At 38.8% G+C, this 5960-nt stretch overlaps 1 pseudogene across 1 annotated transcript; it reads left to right on the top strand.

Moving 5' to 3' along the window:
- The first annotated feature begins 2861 nt into the window (after positions 1 to 2861).
- LOC308648186 (heterogeneous nuclear ribonucleoprotein H2-like) lies at positions 2862 to 4068 on the top strand (annotated as a pseudogene). The gene is made up of 2 exons: positions 2862 to 3224; positions 3538 to 4068. The product of its transcript is annotated as a heterogeneous nuclear ribonucleoprotein H2-like (transcript).
- Positions 4069 to 5960: the final 1892 nt, after the last annotated feature.

The raw sequence follows: 5960 nt of genomic DNA, 5'->3' as shown, positions 1-5960 counted from the left end.
GTAGTTTTATTAAATTGTACTTTGTGTATTTTGAAATTTTGTTATTAGGTACATACACAATTAGGATTTTTACACTTTCTTGAAGAAGTTGCCCTATTATGAAATGCTTCCCTTTATCTCTGAAAATACTTTTTCTTGAAATTTATTTTATATTAATAGCTCTACTTCAGATTTCTCATGCTTACTTTCCCCATCTTTTGCTTTTAACCTATTGATGTATTGATATTTAAAGTGTGACATATGTATACAGCATAGAATCAGTACTTGTTTTTTAAATATGTTGAACATTTATGCTTTTTAGTTACACTACCTAGTTCATTTATATTTAAATTAATTATCAACATATTTGAATAAAAAAAAGAAAAGAACACCTAACATGAAGGTCAGTAGAAAATTGGGTAAATGATAGGTTTAATGATGAAATATTTCTGGAAAGTAGGTTGACTAGTCCTTCTGTCAGGCTCAGAGAGAAGATGATTTTGTTTCAATTGCTCATTCTCTCATTTATCATATGATACACAGCACCAGATTTATTTTATTGTTTGTTAACACCTTTTATTTTGCAAGTAAAAATTCTGTCATCAGTAAAAAAAAAAGTTTTAAATAAAAATAAATAAATAAAATTTTTAAAAAGCATAAATAAATAAATAGGATGTATTTTCAGTAGTTGTCCTTGTTTTACTGAGGAGCTGGCCCATGGAACTCTCCATTACTGCTTATCCCAGCAGTAGTTCCTGACAGCTGACTTCTTGTCTTGAAAAGAAAATTTAAATTTGCTAGAGTTGCATCTCTCCTTAAATTTGTCACCTCTATCTTCCTGAAATGAAGATCTAATCTTCAGATACCTGCTGTTTTTCAGGTCAAATTGATGAGTGTGTATATAAATCTATGCTTTTTTCCCCAGTCTATAAGAATCTATGTTTGCTGAGACTCTTATTCATTTCTGAACCATATTCTGACAGAACAAGAGAATTCTTGCAAGAATACTTCATTGCATTCCAACAACCTCATCTTTTTTATGATTTTGCTGCTACAGGTCATTCTCACAGTTGGCTCTTTACAAATGATTTAGAGATTAAGCCTCAGGACAAATCACAGGGAGTCATTCATGATTTCTTCTACCTTGTTTACTTATAAATGTTGATTAAGAAAGTAAATTGGGGCTGGGGATGTGGCTCAAGCGGTAGCACGCTGGCCTGGCATGCGTGCGGCCCGGGTTCGATCCTCAGCACCACATACAAACAAAGATGTTGTGTCTGCCGAGAACTAAAAAAAAAAATAAATATTAAAAAAAATTCTTGGGGCTGGGGATGTGGCTCAAGCGGTAGCGCGCTCGCCTGGCATGCGTGCGGCCCGGGTTCGATCCTCAGCACCACATACCAACAAAGATGTTGTGTCCGCCGAGAACTAAAAAATAAATATTAAAAAAAAATTCTCTCTCTCTCTCTCTCTCTCTCTCTCTCTCGCTCTCCTCTCTCACTCTCTCTTTTAAAAAAAAAAATTCTCTCTCTCTCCTCACTCTCTCTTTAAAAAAAAAAAAAGAAAGTAAATTGCAGAAGGTAAAGCTATTTTTCATTCCTCTCCTATTGCTTGACTTAGAACCACCATGAGACCAAAATCTTCTGTGAATGCATAAAAATCAAAATCCACAAGGCTAAGGTCAAATAGCATTAGCCAATCTGATAGAATAAATTTAGGAGAATAGCAATGAGACCAAGGGTGGCAATACAACCACATGGTATGTTCCATTGATTTCTTTACCATACATTAGAGAACACCCCGTATGGTCATACAAAACACACTTGCACTATTTCTAAAGAACTTCTAAAATTAGTTTAGACCACCTCCAAATTTAGCTTAAAAATGGTAGGAGAATTGTTGAAATCTAATAACAAATCTACGACTGTGCCAGGTTCTATATAGCATAACCATAGTCCATCTCAGACCTATGAACAATAGTCTGGGTTAGTTTACACCATCAGTAAAATAATCTGGCAGAAACAATCATCTTGAAATAATTGACCAAAGTAAATGCACACCGTAAAGAAATTATTTAATTCCACTTATAGAGAGTTCAGTGCTATAGACTGAATATTTGTATCCCACTGCGCTGCCAAGTCATATCTGGAAGCCTAACCCCCAAAGTCATGGCATTTAGAGATGGGGTCTTTGGGAAGTGATGAGGTCACAAGGGTGGAGCCCTTATGAACAAAATTAGTACCCTTATAAAGGAGACCCCGAAAGTGCCTTTGGCCCTGTAGTCTTTGGGAACACAGCAAGAAGACAGTGTTCTGTAACCAGTAAGCAAGCCCCCACTGGGCACTGCATCTGCTGGCATCTTGATCTTGGACTTTCTGCCTCCAGAACTATGAGAAATAAATTTCTGCTATTTATAAGCCAAGGTCTATGGTAATTTTCTGATAACATCCCCAATATACTAAGACACATGTCTATTTCATTAAACATATTTGAAGAGAAAGAGAACATTAAATTTTTCAGTGGCTTACTTGATCATTGCAAATCACCCGAAATAGCAATCCCTCGTCTGAAAGGATTATACAACCACATCATCACACAGCAATCCTGCTGGCTCTGGTAGGGCAATTAGCTCTCCTAGTTTCTGCTGCATCAATTAACTTGAACTTGCTTTTAAGCCAATCAGAGAGAAAATGAGAACCAGCCATCGCAACAGAATGCTACAATCCCTGCAGAAATGACCTGAAATCTAGACTTTCTCCCACCAATAACAACAGGATGCTCCTAATTTAAAGCTCCATTTCCATGCACCATTTCTGTCCTCCCATAAGACATAATGTGAGAACCCCTCTTCAGGAGAGCTGGGTATGACTTGGATGACAAACATGGGTGTCATCCTGGGAGAAGGAGTTATGTCAGGTGGGAAATCCCCACTCAGCCATTTCTTTGCATGTTCTCACTCCAGGACACTGAACCAGGCTCAAGGTATTCATTTCATGTACACCAGAGAAGGCAGACTGAGTGGCAAGGCTTGTGTTGAACTTGAATCAGAAGATGGAGTCAAATTGGCCCTGAAAAAAAAGAGAAACTATGGGACACAGATACGAGGGAGAATTCAAGTCAAACAACATTGAAATGGATTGGGTGTTGGAGCATACTGGTCCAAATAGTCCTGACATGACCAGTGATGGTTTAGAAGACTCCCCAGTGGATGTGGCAGGGAAGAATTCTTCTCAGGATTGGAAATTGTGCTGAATGGGATAACATTGCCAATGGACTACCAGGGGAGGAGGATGGGGCGGGGGGGGGGGGGTGCCCTTCATGCAGTTTGCTTCATAGGAGATAGCTTAAAAGGCTCTAAAGAAACACAAGGAAAGACTAGGCCACAGGTATATCAAAATATTTAAGAGCAGTCAAGCTGAAGTTAGAACTCACTATGATCTGTCACAAAAGCTTGTGGCCACACAGTGGCCAAGTCCCTATGACAGACCAGGAGCTGGCAGAAGGTATGAGAGCACTGGCAGAGGAGCTTGCTTTGAGAGGATGAGGCACAGTGCTTAGGGTGGAGGCTATCAAGGCTGTGAGGATTCTAATGGCTACAATGATGGCTATAGATTTGGGTCAGATAGATTTGAAAGAGATCTCGATTACTGTTTTTCAGGAATGTCTAATCACAGATATGAGGATGGTAGCTCTACCTTCCAAAATACAACACACACTGTGTATACATGCACAGATTATCTTACAGAGCTACTGAGAACAACATAATTTTTTTTTCACCATTCAATCCTGTGAGAGTACACATTGAGACTGGTCCTGACGGCAGAGTTTGCTACTCATGAAGATGCCGCAGCAGCTATGTCAAAAGACAAAGCAAAGAGACAACACAGATATGTAGAACTCTTCCTGAATTCTACAGGAGGAGCAAGTATTAGTGCTTATGGGCTTGTCAATCCAATCCAGTTATGGAGGCCCAGCTAACATCAGCTGAGTGGTGGTGATGGAGGTGACTGTCATGGTCAGAGCAGCATGAGTGGATATGACCATGTTTTACAGGAAAACTCCAGTGATTTGCAATCAAACATTACATAGGTAGCCAAGCAGTAATGAACAGCAGCTACTACAGCAGCAGAAGCTATGCATCTATGCATGTGAATAAAATGGGGTGGATGTCTAGCATATCCAGTATGAGTGGTGGATGAGAAATGTAATTGATCCTGATCACTGACTCTTGGTCAATTTTTTTTTTAAAGAAAAAAACAAAACTTTAGTTTAACAGTTTTTGCAATCCAAGCTTGTGACTTACGCTTAATCTATATAAGCAGGAATCAAGATTATTTAAAAGACTAAGATTCAGTATTTTTTAACACAGCAGTCATCCAGGATGTAACAGCAATGTTGAGTAAACTGTAACTTTTAAACAGTTTTCAGCTTTTCTCAAGTTAGTTATACTGTGGGATGTACTTAAGCAGCAAGCATTTAGATTAAAGAAGTTGAGTTATGTTAAATGTTGCACTTATACTACATGACATTGAACACCATTTGGATGCCTGTTGAAAGAAATGCTTTTTTGTAAAACTCAATATAGGAGCTGTGTCTATCACAATTGAAAGTGAAACATTTGGCATGTTTGTTAATTCTAGTTTTATTTGATGACCTGTAATGCACATAAGTTTAAAGGGTTTTTTTTAAGTTAATGGGAAAATTTTTAGACACAATACCAATACACAAGGATTTTGATCTTGGTGTTTATATGAAATTCTGAGGTCTTGATTTAAATCTTCATTGTATTGTGATTTAAGTGAAACTTGTCAGATAAATCTTCCTTTTAAAACCTAAAAAAAAAATCACATTCTACACACACACCACATAAAACCCAACTTAGCCTTGTTGTGGTTGCAGTGGTTTTCCATGGGAATGAAAAAAATCCATGCCCAGGGGGTCTTTCTTGCCACCCCCAGGGTCATAACAATGCTGTATGAATCCTGCATGGTCAGGACTCAGTATGCAGGCAAGTGGGACAGCCAGTCAGAGACTAAAGCTTTTTTACAACAGATTTGCTAGATCAAAGCCAGAAGGGGAATTACATCCTAATGGCTGCCAATCTTACTGGAGTGAGATGGTATCTTAGGGTGGTTTTGATTTGCATTTCTCTGACTGCTAGCGATGCTGAGCATTTTTTCATGTGCTTGTTGATTGATAGTATGTCTCAAACAACAAGAAGTGCTGGCGAGGATGTGGGGAAAAGGGTACACTTGCTCACTGTTGGTGGGACTGCAAATTGGTGCAGCCAATTTGGAAAGCAGTATGGAGATTTCTTGGAAAGCTGGGAATGGAACCACCATTTGACCCAGCTATTCCCCTTCTCGGTCTATTCCCTAAAGACCTAAAAAGAGCATGCTACAGGGACACTGCTACATCGATGTTCATAGCAGCACAATTCACAATAGCAAGACTGTGGAACCAACCTAGATGCCCTTCAATAGATGAATGGATAAAAAAAATGTGGCATCTATACACAATGGAGTATTACTCTGCATTAAAAAATGACAAAATCATAGAATTTGGAGGGAAATGGATGGCATTAGAGCAGATTATGCTAAGTGAAGCCAGCCAATCCCTAAAAAACAAATGCCAAATGTCTTCTTTGATATAAGGAGAGTAACTAAGAACAGAGTAGGGACGAAGAGCATGAGAAGAAGATTAACATTAAACAGGGATGAGAGGTGGGAGGGAAAGCGAGAGGGAAGGGAAATTGCATGGAAATGGAAGGAGACCCTCATGGTTATACAAAATTACATACAAGAGGAAGTGAGGGGAAAGGGAAAAATAATACAAGGGGGAGAAATGAATTACAGTAGAGGGGGTAGAGAGAGAAGAGGGGAGGGGAGGGGAGGGGAGGGGGGATAGTAGAGGATAGGAAAGGCAGCAGAATACAACAGACTCTAGTATGGCAATATGTAAATCAATGGAAGTGTAACTGA

This window comes from Spermophilus citellus (assembly GCF_964194105.1).
Source record: "Spermophilus citellus genome assembly, chromosome: 4".
Lineage (NCBI taxonomy): Eukaryota > Metazoa > Chordata > Mammalia > Rodentia > Sciuridae > Spermophilus > Spermophilus citellus.
This window is presented reverse-complemented; position numbering and strand designations above follow the sequence as displayed.